The following is a 24,493-nucleotide window of genomic DNA, read 5'->3' as shown; positions in this document are numbered from 1 at the left end:
TGCTGTGAAGTGTGTAAACCTGGTGATTCACAGACCTGTACCCCTGGGGATAAAAATATATGTTTATAAAAAAAAAAATTAAAAAAAATTAAAAAAAGAAAAAAAAAAACCTTCATATAAATATTCAAATATATATTCATAAAGATGTTCATTGCAGCATTATTTATGATGAAAAGTTAAAAAGTAAGCAAATGAATATTTTCTAGTCATTAAAATATTTGGAGTTATATTTAATAACATGATAAAATATCCAAGCATAATTTTAAACAAAAATGAAACAAAACACAAAACTATGATGCTAATTTCTCATTTTTTTAAGATCTAAAAATATATGAGAAAGATCAAAGAAAATATGTTAAAATGGAAAAAAAAATGGACTCCAAGTAGTACAATTTCCCTTTTGACTTCCTCCTATGTTTTACAAAGTTTCTGTCAAACATGAGTTCATACAATAATCAGTTCCTGCAGAACCAAGACATAGCAATATAGTGAATGAATTCTGAACTTTGGGATATCACAGGCTTTGTTTCCTACCATTTTGGTGAGCACAGTTTAACAGCAAATTAAATTTTGAGGTTCTTTCTCTAAATAGCATAAAATGTTGGCTGAATGAAATATGATTTCAAGATTTCTTTCCAGAACTAAGGATAAAACAAACACATATACAGTTAGCTGGAGATACGTATTTGCTGAAGAATTTTCTACTGTCACTGAAGCAAAGAAAGAAAAAAAAGAAATTGAGGATACTTTATGCTTATTACTTGGGTGAGTAAAATGACACCAAAATTTACCTAGAATTAGCTCTCACTTCACAATCAACAAAAGCAAGAGGGAGGGAGGGAAAGAACAAACACAAAGGTCCTCAATCAAGAAAACTGTCTTAAATGCTTCTAATGTATCACTACAGAAATTTGCTTTTTAACACAAAACAAAGACAAGTCTTATTTTATTGTTCTTGGATAAAATACCTCCAAATGCTTTTCTGCTTTTCTTCAACAGATATTAAGAAGACAATGAATGTGATTTTTAAAATAACCTTAACATCTCAAAAATATGTGTATAGGGTAAAGACTGAGAAGACAGAAACAAACGTTTCAAAAAAGAAACATTCAGACTTTCACAGAAAAAAGCTCTTAATGTCTAACTGTAGTAATAATATTTGAAACAGATGTCTATCTACTTTCAAATCCAAACTGGATCATGGTTTACAGTTTAATAAAACTTTAATTAAGGTTCTGGATCAATGTAAGCTGATCATGTCATGCAACTAAACACTTGCTTAATATTAACATCTCTTCAATGCTAAACTTAACCAGACTTTGCATAATTCATCCAAGGGAAAATGTCATTCAAATTAATAAAAACATACAATTTATTCTCTTATTTCATTATATAAACTTTTTTTTAGAAGCAAGCATTTGAAATAGAAATGGAAGAATCCCAAACTGCATAAAAAGGAAAGGAAATAACTTTGTTTCTAAGAGCTTGTTGTTTCTAACCAGACACTTGTATTTTAACATGAATATCTATGACTTAAAAAATTTCTCATTTGGAAACACTTTTTTAAGAAAGCTTTCTCTTAAATATTGATCAATTAACTCTGTAAATTTCCCTCATTCTATTTCAGTGGAATAATCTCATATAGATATCTCATAAAGTAAGTCTGAATGCCAATGCCACTTAAGAAACCTCTAAAATAAAGGAGAATTAACACTTACTGAACAATTACTGTATGCCAGGTAGAGCTCCAGGTACTTCCTATATGTCCCACAAAATCCTTATTTAGTAGGTGCTCTTACTATCACAACTTGACAGATGAGAACATTGAGTGGGAGAGCCAGGATACAAACCCAGGTACAAACCTCCAAAATTCAGTGTAGAAAATCTACACTGGCTTTATACAAAATAGAGAATTTTTCCCTACTTCATGTCTCAGAATGTAATTTTAAAACAAATACAAGAAATGACTTTTTTTTTTAATCCTAAAACCTCTCACATATTCTTAAAGTGAAACTTTTCACAATCATCAAGAAATAACAATAAGAGCCACACAAAATAGAGAAGTCAGTTGACACTTAACAAGTGACTTCTGGGTGTTATATTCCGTATGATGAAATATGGGGGAAAGAGAGAAACAGAATTCAGGTCCTGGTGGTCAGTAAGGAAAATGGTGAGGATGCTAATTACACTAACAATTCAGGAAATTAGTAATTACCAACAGATGCAGTGCAGAGTGCATATGAATGAAAGAGGGTAGAGAGAAGGAAGAAAATGAGTCAAGTTGAATGGGATTACTAGAGTATTTCCTTTAAAATCAACTATGAATTAGGTTTCAAAAGAAGGGGAAAGCATAAGCCTAGCAACAGTATGGGAAATTGATAAATGAAGTGATCCATGCTGGGCATAAAGGTAAATAGACTTTTTTTCAACCCAACTTCTAAGAAAAAGTCCATACCAAGTCCATGCCTTACTCTGTCACATACTCATTCTCATTTCCAATTCAAAAGTTTTACTATCATGAACCCTAATTCATTCACTATGGACAAGACCATTTTCAGCATTTAAGAACTTCAATTTTTTCCTTGTTTCTCTTCTCACAAGAACAAATAATTCATATAAAACAATCAACTCTATAGGTTCCAGTGGAGGCTTCTTGCTTGCATTATATTAATGCTCCAGGGTGAATTTTGAGAGTCATTATTTGTTTTCTCAATTTTATTTTACTTACCTTGAAAAGTGTAATAAACCTGTTAGTATATAGACATACTATAGGAAAATGTTGCACAGAAGCCTACTGGGATTACAAATTTGCTATGGATAATCTAGAAAATACCACTGAAACCTTAAAACATATAAAAGCAATAGAGTTGATTGCTGATAAAAATATAGTTCTTAAAAGGAAATTATTAACCAACTTGAAAATAGTACTATACTGGGATGCCTGGGTGGCTCAGTCGGTTAAGCATCTGCCCTCGGCTCAGGTCATGATCCCAGAGTCCTGGATCAAGTCCCACATCAGGCTCCTTGCTCAACTGGTAAGGCTGCTTCCTCCTCTACCTCTGCCTGCCTGTGCTTGCTCTCTTTACCTCTCTCTCTCACAAATAAATAAATAAAATCTTTAAAAAAAGAAAAAAAGTACTATAACAAGTTGGCCTGAATGTTCTAAAGGAATCTGAACATTAAACCAATCTTAGAACAACATGAAAAAAAGGATATTTTCAGAATAGAATGCACAGTAACTTCTCATAGAGAGAACCAGCATAACTGCACAACATCTCAACCTAGTTCAATCTCCATGTTTATATTACAAATCATTTTAAATTACAATACTAAGTACAAGGAATCACAGAAACAAAAGTAACCAATAAAGCATACAGATCATCTCATTGATTAGTGAAAATTTACAATCACAAAAACTAACTTATACTGCTGGCATGTTCTGTGTATTTTATCTCTAGTAAAATTAGCCATATAATCCAATACAGCCAAACAGGAAGCTGAATTGGCCTTTATTAGAAAATCTTTTTAACAAAGTTCCTAGAAAATAATTTAAAAAAAAACATAATATTGATCACAGCAGAATTACATCCTACTCACCAAAATTATTTGCAACCCCCAAGGAAAGGATTTACAGAAGCATGTAAAATTATGTATACTATAAATTACATCATTTTTCAATATCAGTGTCTCATGAAAAGAATTATAAAATCTCAGAGGTGATAATGTTTGGAAAGGACTTAATTTGTGAACATTCTCTTTTGTCCTTAAAATTCCAGAAAATACCTTAGGAGGGGGGTAAAAAATGCAACAGTTATGGTGCCTTGCTCTAAAGAAACTAATGCCACACTATGATTATTAACTATGATGAGATTTGCCCATTTGGGTTACAGAATCACAGCATTTCAGAGCCAGAAGACCTTACAGAGCTTGATCAATCTTTTATTTAAGTGATCAGTCTGAGGTTCCAAAACTAATTATGGCCTTCCCTGCCTCCCAAACACGTGCTCTTTTCAACACTGTACTTGCTTTCCTCCCCTGAAAGAGAGAACAGATGTAAAATGCTAGAATAAGAATAATAAATATACTGAAACATATTAGTCTATCTCATCCATTACTGTGATGAGAAATTGCAAAACAAGAATTATTTGACCTGAGAAATGAGAACACAAAGAAGACTGGAATTATATGAGATTATGAAAGTTAAAGTAAAAAATAATCAACTAGTCCTTCCTTATTATATGGTTTCATAATAAAATTATGAAGGGTCATTCAACGATTTAAATGGCAGGTAAAATTAAAACAAATAAAAGGAAATACCCTTGACATGCATAACAAGCCTCCAGAAATACACAAGGTCACAGAACAGAGGTCGCATCGTTAAATCCAGTAACATGATTTTAAAATAATCTGGGTCATTAGTGAAGCAAATATCTGATTATTTATGTTCAACATAAATATAATTTTCCATAATGGGAAAATTGTATTTTGGAATATAAGGAGTCACTAAGGAAGCTTTCTATTTGTTACAAATTATACTATAGCTTAGTATGTCTGTGATATTTACACTCCATATTTCTTTAAAAAATCAAATGGCAATTACTGAACTAGCAAAAACATGTTCATATAACACATATTTGGTATATGTAATACTGAAATTTTTTAATTTACCCTTTTGCTTGTAGTGCCTAAACCGACCTTAGGTTTTGCTCTTCTCATAGCACTTTGGCTATGTTTCATCTGGTTATTCTGAACATCAAAGTTATCTTTTTTTACTTTAAAAACTGCCTCGGCGAAACTCCCTGGCCACAGCCAAAGACCCCATTGCATTTTGCCTGTAAAACACACGGTATTGTGCTTCAAACAAAGAAGGTTTTAGGATTCTTTCTACAGAAGGTGTGTGTGGAGACAGGCAGCAGTGTCTGGCTGGTAGGCTATGTCCAGCTGGGCAGGCGGCAAACCAGCCTGGAGAACCACCTCAGGAATTCTGTTTCACTCCCTGCCTGCTGACAAATGAAAATAGAAGACAGAAAATATGGGTGTTATCTCTTTACAGATGATGACCTAGAGCCCATTTCAATACTTTAAAAAATGATTTACACAAATTTCAATATCAAACTCTCCCTTCAGGTTTTTATTGTGTTTATAGTATATACCTTCTGGTATACCTTCTGGTCCCTCCCAACAACTGAACTGTTGCCAAACCCCACAGTCCAGTTTACTCTTAGGCATACATCATGATGCTTCCTTCGAAATAAGGTTTTAAATTTAATCACATCACTTCAGATAAATTGATCATTTTTAAGTGATTTTTCATCATCTGCATCTCTATATCCTTAGCAAATTATTTGAGGTATTTGATTTCCCAAACTCACTAAAATGTCACTACATTTAAACCATGTTAAATGCCCCTCATCTCTCTTCCTTTCTTTCTCTCTTCCTCCCTTCCCCTCCTCTGATTCTCTTTCTTTCTCTCTCTCTCTCACACACACACACAAACATGTGGATCAAATCAATTTTACTAAAAAGGTCATAACTTTGGTCTAAAAAACAGTGCCAGTGCTCTCTGTATAGAAATGTTCTGTAACTGAAAGGGAGAAAAAAGATTATACCATTTAACGTTCATAATGTTTTTCCAAAGATTTTTAAATTTTCTCTCTTTATCCATCTCTCCTCTCAAAACATGATCAGTAATCCAAGTCTCTATCTTGAAAACTCTTTAACAGTCAACCTTTCTCTGTGCTCTCACAGCGCCTTCCCCACCAGAGGATGCGAAGTTAGAGTTTAGCATAGGTCCTACCACCTGCTGAACTCACTGTGCCTTAAACTGCTTCATCTGTTAAATGGAGAGGACAATCACTACAATTGTAAAATGATGGACTTATTTAGCACATTGCCTAGAATATAAGAAAGACTCAAACACAGTAAGCCTTTCTTTTGCTTGCTTTCATAAAACTGCAATACAACCACCCAGATAAATGCAGTTTCATCTCTTTTATCCATGGTCTTGCAAATTTCTCTGATTTAGTGTTCCATTTCTTGGTAATTTGGCAAAGTTGTGAAGTTTACATATGCTAAAGCATAAGGTCACTGAAAAATTTAGCAAATAAGGGAGGTAGGGGGGCACTAGCTTTGAATTTTTTCAGGGGTATTCATGTCCTGGCAAATTAAAAGACGGATGGAGCCTCAAGGGAAAAAACAGTGATATAATACAGCTATTTTTTTTAAAGCCCCTTGACAAGGTACTACCCCAAAAGTTATGAAGAAAAGTGTCACCAGAAGATTACATGAACTTTTGCTGGAGAAACAAAGACAGTGGGGGAAAAAAAAGGGGGGGGGGGCACTGCTTTGGCAGGAAAACTATAAATTGGGAAGGTGCTGGAAGTGATGTTATTTAACGTCTTTATAAATGATGTAGAAGAGGAAATGCAGATTAAATTTTCCAGGTCTGCAAAAGACACTAACTTTTTCCAGTATGTGAAGTGCCAAGTCAATGGGATAACCTACAAGATGTCCAAAACCTTATGAGTTATTAGGGGAAAACATCAAATAAGATCCAAAGTGGAAAACTATAGGGTTATGGGTGTAAGTAAGGAAGTTACAATCTGTACTTCTCAGGATAATGGGCCTTAGTTATCATAAAAAGGAGTTTAAAAGCCACTGCATTAATGTGTTCCCATGGCCAACAAAGCTAACAATGGCACCAACATTATGAGGTTTTCATCCTATTTAAAACCACAGTTCATCTTTACTTGAAATATTACCTGCATTTCTAGTCTACCACAGCCTAGCACTCCAAAAATATCTGCTGCTGAATGAAGAAATTATAAGTTTAATTTCACCAAAAAAAGAAAAAAATATTTAGAAGCTAAGGAAAATCCAGGGCAACTGGGTGATTCAGTAGGTTAAGCATCTGCCTTGGGCTAAGGTCGTGATCCCAGGGTCCTGGGACTGAGCCCTGCATCAGGCTCCCTGTTCAGTAGGGAGCCTGCTTCTCCCTCTCCCACTCCCCCTGCTTGTGTGCTCAGGTGGGCACGCATCCGTATGCACATGCGCGCGGGCGCGCGCTCTCTCTCTCTCTCTCTCTCTCTATCAAATAAGTAAATAAATAAATCTTAAGGGGAAAAAAAAGAAACTAAGGATAATCCAAGCAAATAAAAATAGATGATCAAGTTGACCATAGGGAAGTCTTCTAAAGAAAAACAAGACCAGAGTTCTGTCAGCTTGCAAAGGTGAAGACCGCAATGAAACATTACAGACGTCAGGATTCCTGGGCTCCATACAATGACGGAAAGTATGAACAAGGCAAATTCAAGCTAAAGAAGTGCTGCTATGCTTCAATAAGAATTCACAATCTGGTTGAAAGTTGAAACACAGATATAAATCCAAGAAGTTAAACCAACTAAACAATTCTAATTGATTTCAAAAAGGAGGTAGTTTATGCAGATAAAGACTAAGGTATTCAGAGAATGGAAGACCGAATATTAAACCAGAAAGCACAGAACACCAACCCCAGCCTCCCCTAGGCATATCCCCTAACGGCACTGCCTAAGGAAAGAGGAAAAGACTGAATCAACCTGACACTTAATAATGTTGTCTTCAGCTGCTCATTTTGTCTTTCCCATATTCCATCTATTTGTGCTCTGCATTTATTTTTTGATGGCGTAGCATCTGTAACTTTAAACACCTCTCCCCTTAGAGCAAGACTCAAATCTCTTTGACACATACAGCATCAAGTTCATTCATATTGCATAAATATTTAATAATTCCATTTGTAAGAAAGACATTATTCACAAACTAAAGATACAAAATATTATTGTTAAACTGCATTACACCTTCCAGGTTTAAGAAAGATGAGCCAAAAAAGGAAGTTACAGGCTCATGATAAGTCAAGCTGCATACCCGCTGAGATGCAAGAAAAATGTTTAATATATAATAATAGCTTTCAAACCACAATTATAAAAACATGAGATTTCAAATAAAATACGGGCTACAGAGTATTTGGAGACAACCTCTAAAATGCAACTCTGGGGGCACCTGGGTGGCTCAGTGGGTTAAGCCTCTGCCTTTGGCTCAGGTCATAGTCTCAGGGTCCTGGGATCAAGCCCCACATCAGGCTCTCTGCTCAGCAGGGAGCCTGCTTCCCCCTCTCTCTCTGCCTGCCTCTCTGCCTACTTGTGATCTCTCTCTCTCTCTCTCTCTGTCAAATAAATAAAATCTTTTAAAAAAATGCAACTGCAGATTTTTTTTTTATACCAAAGAGATTGTATGAAGGTATAAATATTGTCTAGATCCAAGTAATATCTATAATATATTTTATATAATAAGCCCATACCATCTGTTAATTTTTTAAAGATTTTTTTTTTACTTATTTATTTGAGAGACAGAGAGATAGAGCGAGCACAAGTGGGCAGAGGGGTAGAGGGAGAATGACAAGCAGACTCCCTGTTGAGCAGGGAGCCCAATGTAGGGCTCCATCCTACCACCCAAAGCCAGCACCTGAGCAGTCAGAGGCTTAACTGACTGAGCCACTCAGGAGCCCTAGGTCATTTTTAGTTTCAGCTAAAAGAATGCACTTCTTAAATGTTTAATACATGGACATTTCATAAATGTTAATATTTCATAAATATTAAGTGGAATTATACCTTAATAAGTTGTTTCATAACAAAATAGAAATTTTTCTTGCTGTTATTATCAGTCTATGATATTATTAGAGTATTTTAAGATTATGTCTACAGAATATCAAATCATCATTTCAATTATGCTAACTCAGTCAAAACTCCAAACAGTCAAAGGATGTAAAGCTAGTAAGGATCTTGGGAATTCTCTATAGGTTCAGAATCTTAGAAATGAGCATGTTTTAACCCCTCTGGTTCAGAAAAGGTAGTCAGAAGATTTGATGTTTTCAAATCAAGTGCAAAAGTGAGAGAAAAACAGAAGGGGAGTTGGAGGGAAAAGTAGGATGGTGTGAAGAGTATTCGTGTATTCACAAAATAGCTGCCATTCTCACATCCAGATTATGGCAGATACAGCAAGTTTTGTTTTTTTGTTTTTTTTGTTTTTTTAAAGCTAAATGTGTTTTAAATACCTGTAAACTGCTAAACATGATGTAACAAGAAATAAGGGCAGGAAGTTATGGTCTTTGTACCAAAGCATGTAAAACATGTCCCCACCCTATTGATCACAAAGGATAACTTTTACAACTAAAAAACTTGAAAACTAAGTTTTTCTAAGCAATTTTCAATTTCTTCATAGCTCTGAAAAACAACAGATTACAATGTAAGAGAATGCACAAAATCTTTGATGTGCCTGAAATGCAGAAAGTTTCAAGGCAATACATTTTTTAAGAACTTTTGGATCACTTGCCATTTTTACAAGCAACAGCACCTGCTTCTATTAGTAAAAGAGTCAAAATTTAAATTCTACAAAACATTTTTCAGGAGAAGTTAGTTTATATATGACTTATCTTAGCCTTAACATACTCTACAGAAAATTAAAATGGTAAAATTTAACAAAGTTTAAGTTATAGAATTAACTATTTCTTATGTCATCTGTATTTAAAGAAGTATACATTATTCTATAAATATGCACAATTATGGAGTAGGAAATGCCTAATTTGCCTACAAAAATCACAAGGGTTGGATGACTGAAGCAAGGAGTGAATCAAGTCCATTGAGAATTACTAAGAAAAACATAATCAGACATAAATGCCACAGAATACAAAGATCATTTTCCAAATTGGTTCCAGAAAGAGCTCCTAGGTAAATTTCCATGAAAAGCTAATTTAATTCAATTAAACGGTATAGCATGGTTTTCCTCTTTAAAAAGGAGTTTAAATATTTTCATTTGCTAAAGATATTAAAGATAAGTGTTTTAAAGTGGGACTGATTGAATCTTGAGTGAGATGAGGATTCAAATTATTGAAGGACCTCTGAATGATACAGGACTTCGTGAGCAGATGTATTTTAATCACTACAGCATAAATTCATCATTTATGAAGTACAGAGAGTAAAACTTACAACGGAATTTTTTTTACATCCTACCACATAAGTATAATATTATTCCCCATTCAAAATTGTAAGATTTATTTATAAGAGACACTGCTTGCCCCCCAAATTAGTATATTATTAGAGCCCTACCTCCAACATGCAGTGAAGGAAACAGATTCATCATTTAAAAAGTAAACAGTCTGGGGCACCTGGGTGGCTCAGTGGGTTAAAAATTAAATAGTTAAATTTATTTTGGATAATTCAAGTTTCCCTCTATAACATTTCCTAGTTAATCTCAAGACTATATAAGCTCAGTCCCAGTCACTCGGAATAAGTAAGTAAGGCCTACAGAGCAGCCTAGTCATGGATTCTTCTGCGCCCATCTGGCTGCTGGCTAGAACACTGGAATGACTCATACAAATGAAGCAACCTGAGGTCACCTACTCCAGGTCTTTTTTAAAAAGAATTGCCAACTGCTTACCAGGTGGTTCCAATTTCCGAATGAGAGAGAAACTCATTCTAGATACACCATTTTCATATTGTCTCTGGCCACAGAATTTGGGGACTAAGGAAGGAAGCTCTTTTGAAATGTAGATTACTAATCATCTGAAAGCCAGAAAGCACTACATTTCTTGGATTAAGACTATTATATAAGTAAAGTCAAGTGAAAAAAAGAAAGGCAGGACACAAAGCCATCTTATCTTATGTTTCCGATTTTGTCAAGGAGAAGAAAAAGGACCTGAAATGCAAAGAGTGCCTATTTCTGGGTAGTGGAAGAATGAGTGATTTTTATTTTGTTATAAATTCCTATATTCCCCAATTTCACGTCAATGAATATGCATTCTTTATTATTAGAAAAAAATAAAAGTAGTTTTCTAGAAAATATTATACAATATAAACTGTGGGCTCAAGAGGCCCCAGAGGTCCAGGGTATACTCACATCTATATTGGCAAAAAGTCTTTCTCTGGGTAAAAAAATATTCATTTTTACTTTTAAAAAGAAAAAGGGAAAGGAAAAAACAAAACAAAAACAAAAACAAGAACTCCACTCCTATTCTAGGATAGGTGTGATGGGTAGAGGAAAAATTCCTGGCAACAATAATGGTCCCTTTCTTTCAGGAGACAATAGACTGGTGAATGTTTAGTCAATTATTTATGGGATCAACTTTTCCCAAAGTATGTTCTGAGGAATACTCCTTCAATACTAGCATGGAATATATGCAGGGAAAAATACAAGTCCTGTGATGGAATCCCCCCTGGGGGACTGCCACAATGCACACTAGCATAATACAGGGCCACAGAAAGATTGCAGTTAGAAAATGCCAGCAATTCCCCGACTTGTTTGATTATTTACTTATCAAATGCTTCTGTGGTGTTTACTACCTACCTGGCATTGTTATAGACCCTTTACAAATATTCACTCTTCCAATCCTCAAGAAACCTATTTAGTAATCACTATTACTGTCATCCCCATTTTACTGATGAAGCAGAGACAATGTTCAGTTAGTCACTTGCCCAAAGTCAAACAGCTAACAAGCAAAGCCAGTCACACCCCAGAGACCCCCAGCTAACCTTGTTGGGTTACACACCTGACATGCACAAAACCACTGTTATGCCTAAAAATCTCTGGAATATAATTATTAAACAAAAGAAGTTTTAGTAAATTTTTCATCTCTGTGGTCATTTAGTTTTATCAGACATAATTCAAAGGAGTTTAGATAAATAAATATCCATATGACTTAAGCCATTTCTATACTCTCAGGTATTTCCAGATTATTTATGAGGTAGTATTATTGGCCATTTTCTTTTTCTTCAGGCCTATCTAACATTTTAAAAATCCTAATAAATATAACCACCACTGATCATTAGAGATCAGGTTATACATTAAATGTTGTGTTTTAAAATGAACAGACTTGTGTACCATGGTGTTGTCAATGTATGGCTATGTGAAAAACACAAGCAACAATCTATGTGACCTTACTTTTATTTAAAAATACATAAAAACACACAAGAAAACTCTTAAAGGTATATACATGTATACCAAAATACTACTTTAAGGTAATGGTATAAGCAACCGTAGGTTTACATGCAATTTCTACTTCTCCCAAGATTTATTATTTGTGTCACTAGGAAAAGCCTTTAAAATTCACACATAAAGAGCCTGAAAAACAGATGCAGGTCAATAAAAGCCACTTAGAAATGCCCTGTTCAGGCGCCTGGGTGGCTCAGCGGGTTAAGGCCTCTGCCTTCAGCTCAGGTCACGATCACAGCGTCCTCGGATCGAGCCCCGCGTCAGGCTCTCTGCTTCCTCCTTTCTCTGCCTGCCTCCCTGCCTGCTTGTGATCTCTCTCTCTGTCAAATAAATAACAATAAAAATCTTCCAAAAGAAATGCCCCGTTCAGGTGCTTCTGATCTCAAGCAAATGAGAATCCTTCTTATTACTCTCTCCCACTAGCCCTATTTATCTCCTTCACAGCCCTAATCACAAACTTTATAAATATTGTCTAGATTTTTATCTTCTGCCCCTTCCAATCTTATCCCAAATGAGGGTAAACATATCTGTCCTTTTGTATCCACAATGCCTTGCACAGTACCTGACCCCAAATACTGACTTTGCAAATATGCTTTGCCTTAATGAATTAATAAGAGTCAATGAAACAATCAAATTACATACATATAGGAGATATATGGATGATGGCCAATATAAGTGTTAATTTTTTTTAAGATTTTATTTATTTATTTGACACAAGAAGGGTATAAGCAGAGGGAGCAGCAGGGGAAAAGGAGAAGCAGGCTCCCCACTAAGCAGGAAGCCTGATGTGGGCTCCATCCCAGGACCCTCGGATCATGACCTGAGCTGAAGGCAGATGCTTGACCAACTGAGCCACTCAGGCTTCCCTAATGTAAGTGGCTAAACCAATATATCTGTTGACAGAATTATTTATATAACATCTTGGGTTTTCTATGCCAATGTTGCATGAATAGAAGCATAAAAGCTGGGGTGAAAAGCAGATGTCCAATAGACGTAAGAGTGGCCAAGGCTTTCACAAGCTGAATCAACAGAAAATGGGATCTTAACTGTTACAACTTCTGACAAGTTGGAGAGGATTTATTTATAAGCAAACAATATAATAAGGTATAGACAGGAGTGCAAAAGAATATTGAAGGGTGGGGCAGTAAAGCGGGGTGGTAAAAGCAGAAGGGCTATTACAGAGATTACTGGAAGGGCAGAATTACAGAAGGAAGACTACCTTATAACAAGCAGTGCCTTTCAGTGCAGGGACACAGGCAGCCCAAACTGATGTAGCAGAGAAGAAGCTAAGAGAATACTTTCCTCTCCACTCTCCCCTTATTTTCCTTTTGGGGCTCCCCAATGAACAAGCTATCTGGAGATGAGAACGTTCATGCAGGTACTGTTTTAGGCAGAGAGCATAAGGTAGAAGGGTTGAGAGTGGATCTGGAGAGGCAAAGAGAACATTTCTGACATAGAAGGCAAATAACGCAGGAGGTTTTTAACAAAATGGAGTTAGAAAAGCAAAGAAGAGATTCAGATACAAAAGGGACTCCTGACTAACTGAAAAGGACTAAAACAGTGAAAGAATTGCTAAAAACATTAAAAAATAAGGTAATGCCAAGTTGTCTGCAACTCCATTAGAGTAGAATATTACATTCAGTAATAAGAGGAAGGATATAGGGATAATCATTCATTATGTGCACTCTTATGGCCCAATGTTTACTGGACAACAGACCAGTAGCTTATTCCCAGAAAAAGATCCAACAATTTAGCATCTTTTATAGATGGTTATAAAATATATTAGATAAAACTCACTGATTTCTATCAAGATATTAATTTAGACAAAGGAACCATCATTACAGACTTTCTTGGAATCATTTTAGATTCACAAATCAACAAATTAACCAGTGACAGATGTGTCTGTACTTGTTTAAGTCCATGTCTATATAACTGCTATAAAAATGACTAAAATGTTTATCTCAAGATGCCAGGCAAGAAAGGTTATGAAGAGAGATACAGGATTGTATCTTTCTCTTTTAGCCAATAAGGAAATACAACCTTCAAACCATTTCCAAACTTGCTACTTAGTATCTTCTGAAGCTGAAGGCCCATGCAGTCATGTGTTTGCTGGAAGACAAGAGAAATGAAGTCGGCTGAATCAAAACTATAGGTACTCTAGTAGACTGCATCCAAGAGCATTCCACAAATATTCACTGAGCGCCTACTATATACTAGCTCTTTACAAAGGGCTGGGATACAGGATGGGCGAGATCCACAACTAAAAATGCAGAATTCACAAATTCACAGTGAAGTTCTTTTTTTTTTTCAGTGTTTCAAAATTCATTGTTTATGCACCACACCCAGTGCTCCATGCAATACATGCCCTTCATAATACCCACCACCATGCTTATCCCACCCCCCATCCCCTCCCCTCCAAAATCCTGTTTGTTTCTCAGAGTCCACAGTCTCTCATGATTTGTTTCCTCCTCTGATTTCCCCCAACTCACTTCTCTTCTCCATCTCCCAATGTCCTCTGTTATTCCTTATGCTCCACAAGTAAGTAAAACCATATAACTGATTCTCTTTGCTTGACTTAATTCACTCAGCATAATCTCCGCCAGTCCCATCCATATTGATACAAAAGTTGGGTATTCATCCTTTCTGATGGAAGCATAATATTTCATTGTATATATGGACCACATCCTCTTTATCCATTCATCCCTTGAAGGGCATCTTGGTTCTTTCCACAGTTTGGCCACCATGGCCATTGCTGCTATGAACATTGGGGTACTGATGGCCCTTCTTTTCACTACATCTGTATCTTTGGGGTAAATACCCAGTAGTGCAATTGCAGGGTCATAGGGTAGCTCTATTTTTTAAATTTCTTAAGGAATCACCACACTGTTTTCCAAACTGGCTGCACCAACTTGCATTCCCACCAACAGTGTCAGAGGGTTCTCCTTTCTTCACATCCTCTCCAACACACGTTGCTTACTGTCTTGTTAATTTTGGCCATTCTAACTGGTGTAAGGTGGTATCTCAATGTGGTTTTGATTTGATCTCCCTGATTGCAATGATGATGAACGTTTTTTCATGTGTCTGTTAGCCCTTTGTATGTCTTCTTTGGAGAACATTGTTCATATCTTCTGCCCATTTTTTGGCATGGTTATCTGTTTTGTGTGTGTTGAGTTTGAGGAGTTCTTCACAGATCTTGGATATCAGCCTTTGTAGTGTCATTTGTGAGTACCTTCTCCCATTCCGTGGGTTGCCTCTTTGTTTTGTTGACTGTTTCCTTTGCTATGCAGAAGATTTTGACTTGATGAAGTCCCAATTGTTCATTTTCGCTTTTGTTTCCTTGACATATCTTGAAAGAAGTTGCTGTGGCTGATATCGAAGAGGTTACTGTCTATGTTCTCCTCTGGGATTCTCATGGATTTCTGCCTCACGCTGAGGTCTTTTATCCATTTCGAGTTTATCTTTCTGTATGGTGTTAAGAGAATGGTCAAGTTTCATTCTTCTACACATAGCTGTCCAATTTTCCCAGCACCATTTATTGAAAAGACTGTCTTTTTTCCACTGGGTATTTTTTCCTGCTTTGTCGAAGACTATTTGACCATAGAATTGAGGGTCCATATCTGGGCTCTGCACTCTGTTCCACTGGTCTATGTGTCTGTTTTTGCGCCAGTACCATGCTGTCTTGGTGATCACAGCTTTGTAGTAAAGCTTGACACCAGGCAACGTGATGCTTCCAGTTTTGTTTTTCTTTTTCAACATTTCCTTAGCAATTCGGTGTCTCTTCTAGTTCCATACAAATTTTAGGATTCTTTGTTCCAGCTCTTTGAAAAATGCCGGTGGAATTTTGATTGGGGATGGCATGAAGTTCTTAAAGAAGCATGTCATTTTCAGAGCTGAGGGGCAGAGAAAATTGCCACAGATACCTGGTGAGAGGAATTCTGACTTGCTTCCTTTCTTTTGTAACCAGAACACAAATTGTATGTAAAATGAAGTGATGTTAGTTGAAAGAGTCAAGAATCCCCAGGGAGTCCAAAGATCACACAGAGCCCTAACGAACTTTGCCACACTTCTAAGGATATGTAGCAGCCCCTGAATCAAGAAGCTTGTGGCCCAGGAGATACTTGGAGGATGGTAAGCATGTAGGGAACTAAACTGCTGAGGTGTGTGATATAAAAGTAAAAGCAACTGTTGGGCCAGTGGATTACTGCAATGCAGATGAAGGAGGAGGGAAGAATGATTCAACTCAGTGACTCTTACTCAGTAATAAGAACAATGTCTGATCAATTTCTCTGGCCAAACCACCAAACTATCAGCTAGATCCTGCTCATAGTCTCCCACAACATCTTACTTCAGACATTCTTGATCATACTACAGAAATGCTAAGTCATATTTGCAGACTTCTCTGTATAAAGTCTCCCAGGATGGTTTAGTAAGATGTCTGAATAAAATGTATACTTCATTACATGGTCCTGGTTATACCTCTGACCTCATTCTTACCATCTCATCTGCTTGCCTGAATCCAATCCCACTGACCAGTGTGTGCCCAACTTGCTGCTGCTTTAGAGACAGCTTCGATGTTCCCCCTGCCAGGAAGCTCTCTGGGATTTTCAGTGGGCTGGCTCAGAACTGGTGTACTGTCATATCAGCTAAAACTAGTCACATGGCCAAATCCAAAGTTAGTGGGCAAGGGAGTCACTCAGCTTCTAGTGGAAAGAACTTCAAAGTCACTTGACAAATTGTGTAGATTCTGGGAGGAATGCAGAATTGTAGCTACTAATTCAAACTATAAAATTGCCCACCCCAGGTACATCCTCAGAGAGGCCTTCCTCAACCACCCCACATGAAGAACAACCCCAGCTGTCACAATACCCAGTCATCGTTTCCTAATATCAATCTTCACCATTATAAATGGCCTTACTCATGTGCTTGTTCATGGTTATTTTCACTCTCTAGAGTGCAAGCTCTAGGAGAGTGAGAACCTTGTGGCTCTTATGGTACAGTTCCCTGAGATATATAATAATGCCAGGCAGAGAGTAGGCACTCAAACATTTAAGTGAAATGACTTAATGCAATTAAACTCACTGGCCTATAAAGCAGATGCTCTAAAAATCATGAAAACAGATTACTGCCCGATGTACATTATATAATACTCTTTCTTTAATCTTTAATAGTATAGGGGAACTTAATACTCAGCAGCAACAAAATGTGCCTCTTACAGACTCCCAAATCTTCATTTATTTCTCTTTCCAGACTCTACCTCTAATACGTTTTAGTTCTTCAATTTTAATTCAGACTGAATGTCTTTTAAATGTAGTATTTCTAGCCCTGTCCCTTCCTTCCTCCAAAATTCTAGGTGACTATGTATTCCAACATTTCTACTTCAATTTCTGCCATCACGTCACATGTAGCATATGAAAATCTGAAATTAGTATCTCTCGGGCAAAATCAGCTTCTCCTTCTATCCTAAGAACTTTCTCAACCATCTTCCAGATACCCGGATTTAAAAGCGAAGAATTATCTTGATTATGAAATTCAACAACTGGAAGGGAGATTGGAAGAGTAAGTGGTCTTGAAGATTTTTTTAAACCGTGTTGGCCTTTTTTTTCCCCCCCAAACAAAAGCTCACCGGGGAAGTCTGATATGTAAAACAGATGAATATGCAGTTGTTCTGGGAGTTAAACCAGTGGTCTCTGAAGAAAAACTTCAAAAAGCGCCCCTAATCTGGTCCAAACTTCCTTTCTTTTCTCCCTATCCCCCATTCAACACATGCTCAGGAATTTAGAGAGGAGAAAATTTATTCCAGAGAATCTGAATCTTCTTTTCAGGTAGAAATAAATATTCTGCTAAAAATGACACAGCCCCCAACACTATGCTCAGCATAAAATCATTTAGATATCAGTGTTCTAGAAGACAAACATGACCTCCATGACTATGTATGACCAGTGATTAACAGTTATTGCAAAATGGTAAGTTTCATGCATGACTTATTGGTCAGCATGAGAAGAAATCCTCAGAGTTTAGATAGTAATTTTTAGCTTCTGGTAATAGATTTCTCTACTTCTAGTAAAAGAAGGCAAGTAGGGAGGTCCAAGGAAAATGACTGTGGCTTCATTGTCTATTGTTTAACAAGGCTTTCAAATGGTTTAGGCCTCATCCTCTTCAACTTTAATATTAATGTGTGTGAGGAAATGCTTTCTAAGCCTCTTTCTTCCCTCAGTCTATGCTCTGTTCTACTACACTGTAGTGTTTCCCTTAAACTACTGCACCCACAGAGAATTAGCATCAAAAGTTACACACAAGGGCCCCTGGGTGGCTCAGTGGGTTAAAGCCTCTGCCTTTCGGCTCCAGTCATGATACCAAGGTCCTGGGATCAAACCCAGCATTGGGCTCTCTGCTCAGCGGGCAGCCTGCTTCCCCCCCCCACCCCCCTCTACCTGCTTCTCTGCCCACTTGTGATCTCCGTCTGTCAAATAGATAAATAAAATCTTTAAAAAAAAAAAGTTACACAAACCATCCTTCAAGAATTTTCTGACCATATTCTTACGGCAGATATTGCACTGGGCACTTGAAATCCAGACAAGGAAAGAAAAGGGACACTATTTTACCTCAATGAAAAGACAGCCCAGGAGGAAGTCAAGCAAGTAACGAGACAAGCAGAGGTAAACAGAAAGAAGTATGCAGAGAAGCCAGAGAAGGAGACATGAGGAGGCTTACAAAAATGAGGCAAGGCTGGAGTTGGAGTTGCCAGGTTGGAGTGGGTGAAAACGAACTTTAGATTTGGATGATAAATCTCAGCTGAACACTGGAAGGTCCTATATATACCAAAAGATATCACATTCTAAGTTACCTTACACTTTACATAATGAAATCAGCATTTACTGTAATAAAAATATTTTATCAAGCCATCTCACATGGTTTTCCAAGTTTATGAGGAAAAAATTAAGTCAATTTCCTCTTAATAAAAATTATTTAATGACTGGAACATTTTGAGGGACATATATGAACACACCAGGAGTAGAGGCAGCACGTCACTCAGGAACAATAATCTACCCGGGAATTTCAGACACCCCTGCCCAGGCTAAATACGACACAGCACCTGGCAGACAAGGTGGCAAAGCCCCTATAAATAGTGATGATTCACTAAAGTGACATAAATCAGGATTTTAACTCACCAAAAGCTAACATTTTGATTTAAAATACCAAATCAGTGCCGTTAAAATTCATCAGGAGACCCTAGCACATAAGTAATGAGAACATATCAACTTATATCTCCTGACCAAAAGGAAAAGGTGGTTTTCTAAATGGTATCTGAGATTGGACAAATAACACACTGTATCAAGTTTTGTAGCCCTAGGACATATTTTTCTAAAAACAAAGGTACATTATGTATGACTAAAGAAAACAGTGAAAATCAGAGCAATTAATTTCCCAGCTATGTTTCCCATAAAAAACATCACTACTATGATTTGCTTACAGCACACCACCATTTTTTGCATCACACAATGATCTAAGTGTATAATAACTTGCATATTTCACTAAGATGTAATATCCCTCAAAACGTCCTTATAGTGAACGTTTTCCAAAAAAAAAATTATTGATCTCTGGAATATCTCATGTCTTAAAATTATGGACAAATCCTCTTCTATTTTCTTTGCAGTTAAAAATAATTCTTCTTGATCACTGGAGTGTAAAGAGGTATAAGAGCACAAAGACCGAATATTTTCTTAAAAACAAATGTCCCACTTGACACAGGACATTTCTCATAATTTCTCAAAACAATAATTAGAAGAGTAGTCACTAGGATCCTAAAAATATACATAAGAAACACAGATACTAGTTGGCATCAGTTTAGTATAGCAGAAATTTCCATAAATACTTTTTCAAATTATTTTCAACTACTTTACAGCTGACTCCTCTCATTATTGGCGACTTTTCTATTTCTTTCCACAATTCAGAAACATTTCTCAGGTTGTTCTGCTTCACTGCAGATACGTTTGGTACATTCTCTTTATACATTGGAGGCAATTAAGCCGCTCTCTTCTTCTGTTTTCTTTCACTGGCACCTCTTTGGCTGCTCAGTCACTGACCTCACCTTGGTGGAAAGGTGATTAAGAAAAGAGCAATTCCTAATAATTCAAGGAAACCACAGAGTTCCCATTCTCTGGAGAACAAATACGAAGGATCCAGAATCCAGCTGGAGTGGTGCAGCTCAAAAGGAATAAGACACCACACTGGACAACTTCCGGAGGATCTTCTCTGTCTGAAACCCTAACACTGCAAGGGACAGACAGAAATATGGAACCCCGACAGACACGGTCACGAGTAGACTGATGGGCACTGACAGCGAGAGAGAGACAGACAGACAGACAGACGCGGAGGTAGGTACAGTGAGACAAGCAGCACAAAGTCAGCCTGCAAAAAAGAGTCACTGAAAGAGTGTAGGGGACAGAGAGGGAAGAAAATAAGGAGACCGAGAGGCAGGGACGTGGGACAGAGAAGGGGGTGGGGAGAGGGAGACACAGAGAGAGACCGAGGGAGAAACAGACAGAGGAGGTGGGGAGTGGGGAAGAGACTAACACGGAATGGGAGAAAAACGAGGGAAAGACAGAAACACTTGAGAACGTAGCAGAGACAGTAATAGAGGGAAAGCGACTCGCAGTCGCGGCAGAAACGCACGCCCAAGCCCGAGACCCCGCAGCCCTCCGCTGCGCACATTCTCCCGCCGCACAGCCCAGTTTCCGGAGGCTTCCGAGGCAGGTGGCTCCGCAGAGCTGGGTGCCCGCCCGAACTGCCGCCCCGCCGCCGGGCCCCCTCCCACTTCATCCCCATTCCGGGGCTGCCTGTCGCTCGCCCTCCCAAGCCCGCCCCGGGGACGCGGGTCCCGACTCCCCGCCTCGGCGCGTCCCTCCTTCCCCAACTCCGGAGCACGTGTCCCGCCCGCGGCCGCCTCTGCCCCCAGCTCGTGACCGGCACCCGCACGAGGTTTCGGGGTCCCGGCAGCGTCGCTCGCGCACAAAGCCCGGGAGCCACCTCCCGGCCCGCCCCCCCCCCCCCGCCGCCGCCGCCGCCGCCGCCCCGCGCCCGCGCGGCTCGTTCTCCTCCTCTCCCCGCGCGCCGGGTCCCGCCCGGGACACCGCCACCGGCTCCGCGCGCCGCCCCTCTGCCCACGCCGCCTCGGCTGCCTCCCGCTCGCTCGCCGGCACGGAGTCCCGCGCGCCAGCCCGCCCGCGCCTTACCCGCCGCTGAGCTCCGGCCACCAGCGTCCTGAGCGCCGCTGTCCCCGAGGCCCCCGAACTGTCCGGGCGCCCCGCGCAGGCCCCACGCCAACTCCGCGCCCCGCGCCGGGCCGCACCGTCAACTTCTGGCAGCCGCGGCCGCTCTGCCGCCGCCGCGGGACTTTTTTTTTCCCCTCTCGCTCCTCGGCTGCCTCTGGATCTTTTTTTTTTTTTTTCCCTTCCCTTGCCCTCTCCAGCTCCCACTAGTGATTGGAGACTGAGAGCCAAGTACTTAGCGGAGGGATTACACTTCTCGACGCTTGGAGCTGCCCCAGCTCCGCTGCGTGTGTGAGGAGTGGTGAGCGGACTCGGGGAGCGGCGCCCTTCACGCCTTTCCACAGCGCTGGACGGAAGGGGACTGCCGAGCTGCGCCCGCGGCGCGAGCACCACTGCCGCGCGCTGCTCCATGCCTGCGTGGTCGTGGATAAGAAGGAGTCCCCCCCCCCCTAAAAAAAAGAAAGCTAAGGTTTGAAGAATGAAGATTCGTGGAATTACTATACATCGAGACCTGACAGGGGCTCCCCAAGATAATCCAGTGCCGTGGATTTAAACTTCTCAGGGCCATTGACACTTTTGAGAAGTTGATAAATGCTGACCCACCTCGTAAAAAACACATGTACACATCGAATTATGTCTGTTCTTCTGGGCGGGCGTTTAGCGACTCTGCAACGTACACCTATACCACCTAAGGAAATGAAATATTTCCTTTCCTCAAAGATTTTGAAACTGGTAAAATAAAATATAAAAGAAAAACGTCTTCCGTTTATATTTGATGAAATTTTACAATTAGTAGTGTGTGTTTTGGAAAAGTATGTCACCTCTTTACTTTGTGGTCTCCTTGCTAAAACTTTCAGGGTTGAAATACTTTCTAAGGAAGTAAATACAAATTAAGCTAGTCTGCAGTCTTTCAGGAGATTTGGGAAGGAGAGTTAACTTTCTAAAATCAGCTGTATTGCCAACTCTGTCTCCCAGGGGGCTATCTCTTGGCTTCTTCTTTTTTTTTTTTTTCTTCCCGATGCCTTTCAGCTGCCCATTCTCAGAATTCCCCCTTTTTTTTTTTTTTTTGAAATTTTTTCTAAATAAACTGATAACTCCTCTCTAGTCACCAAATGTGTGATTTAAATAACTCGATACAATTGGACTCTGACCTAGCTTCTTTCCAATTGTCTTCACCTCTGTCTCTATACCCTATTAAATTCTTGGCAACCAGTTTTCTTTCAACTCCTCCTTTTTCTAAAATTATTCCCATTACTTTTTTTAATGTTAGGCATTAAATATAATCCTCTGAACTTATCAATAATTCTATTGTGTATAAATGTATTTTACAAAGCTCCCACTGAGGAACAGGGGGCACTCTAGTCATTTGTTGATGAGCTTGTGAAATGTGGCACATTTCCCCCAAAGAAATGTTAGGATCCCCAACAAAGTATATTTGCTCTATAATGTACCGGAACCATGATATTGTTAGGACAAAACTGAATTCTGGTGCCTGGTGCTGGATGGGAAGGAGAAAGTTCTGTTTAATGTAATATGAGAAAATGTTCAAAACAGGCAGCATTTGTCACAGGCATCATTTTGCCTTCCTTACTCAACCTTCATAATAGGGTCCCTGGTGCCCCTTCAATTGACGCTCATCTCAAGTTCTCTCTGCTCCAAAATTCTTTTACTCCTTGTCCTCAGTCCTATTTCCTATCTTCTCCCTACTGATATTAACCAGGTTTCAACAGAAAAGAAATCTCATTTAATCAATCCCCTGTATTGTTTGAATTACTGACACTTTTATTTGGCAAAGTTTTTTTTTTTTCTCTTAGAATTTCTGTCCTCAAAAACGGCAATGAAATATCAGACATTATGAGAGCAGACAGTGTTCGGGTATATGTATCTTTTCAGAAGTTGTGCTAAGGATTGGCTTTCCTTGGCTTACCTCTATTCACCACTATCTTAAGCATCTATTGGACGTAAGACAGTGATCCTGGGAATACAGGCATCTCTGGATAGGGAAGATGCAAATTCCATTTCAGTTGACTTATAAATAAGTAGATATTTTAAAATTATAAGATATGAACAAAGTCCAAATCAACAGGAATAAAGAAATTTCTATAGTTTTACCTTAAAGGAAAAAATCACTCTGGGCGGGAGAGAATCAGAGAGAGCACCATCAAGGAAACTGTGTTTGAAGTGAGCCTTAGAAAGTAGCATTTAAACAGGCACGGGATGGGGAATCTGAGGTATAAGCCATTCAACAATCAACATTTATTGAGCACCTATGGCATGCCACAGACTGGTGTTTGAGATTCAAATCCTGTCCATTCCTTCTTGAAACTCACAGAAGAGACCATATATATATTATATATACTCTCTCTCTCTCTCTCTCTCTCTCCATATATAGAGTGGTCGCATCTTATCAGGGGCCCAATGGATCTGTAGAGACAAAAAGACAGTTGAAAAGAGAAAAAGCACTTAAAGCAGTGGGAACAGTGTGAAAAAAAGCATAGTGCGTTTAGGGAACAGCTGGTAGCTCAGTGCTCCTACTGAAGTCATGAGGAGAAGGTACAGGAGATGAATCTCAGGCTAAGGAGGGTTCAGGAATGACCTTGTCAGAAATGGTAATGAAATAGATACTTCCTTGTTTGGTGATAGGGAAGCATTAGAGATACTTATAGTAAAGAGTTAGTGATGGAATGGAATTTTCAGAAGATCATTTAGAGGTACCTAGAGAGGGAGAAATGGAAGCACAAAACAGGTTAGGGGGTCTCTTATGTAAAGAGTGACGATCTGAACCAAGACAGTGACATGGCGACCAAGGTCAGTAGCAGAGTCAGTAGCAGACCTGAAAGACAGTTCAGATAGAGTTGTAAAAGCTGATACCCTGTGTTGCAGCCTGGGATGATGGTGCTTTTAAAAGCAAGAGAGACAGGGGTACCTGGGTGGCTCAGTGGGTTAAAGCTTTTGCCTTCCACTCAGGTCATGATCCTAGGGTCCTGGGATTAAGACCCACATTGGGCTCTGCTCGATGGGGAGCTTGTTTTCTTCTCTCTCTTTCTGCCTGCCTCTCTGCCTACTTGTGATCTCCGCCAAAGAAATAAATAAAATCTAAAAAAAAGAAAGAAAGAAAGACCGACCACAGTTGTAGAGGATGCTATGGAAAAGAAGAGGAGGGAGGGTTTCCACTTTGGTAGAATGACAAATTTGAACAAAAACAC

At 38.7% G+C, this 24,493-nt stretch overlaps 1 protein-coding gene across 1 annotated transcript in view; it reads right to left on the bottom strand.

The window, feature by feature from the left end:
• Nucleotides 1-21,498, bottom strand: part of BMPR1B (bone morphogenetic protein receptor type 1B) — a 392,804-nt gene extending 371,306 nt beyond the window's left edge. Inside the window, exon 1 of the mRNA XM_059376211.1 lies at nt 21,252-21,498. The gene's annotated coding sequence lies outside the window, so the exon portion shown is untranslated. The remainder of the gene's footprint in view (nt 1-21,251) is intronic.
• Nucleotides 21,499-24,493: the final 2,995 nt, after the last annotated feature.

The sequence above is a fragment of the Mustela nigripes genome, chromosome 1 (genome assembly GCF_022355385.1).
Source record: "Mustela nigripes isolate SB6536 chromosome 1, MUSNIG.SB6536, whole genome shotgun sequence".
Lineage (NCBI taxonomy): Eukaryota > Metazoa > Chordata > Mammalia > Carnivora > Mustelidae > Mustela > Mustela nigripes.
The sequence above is the reverse complement of the archived record's forward strand: the minus strand, read 5'-3'. Positions and strand labels throughout refer to the sequence as shown.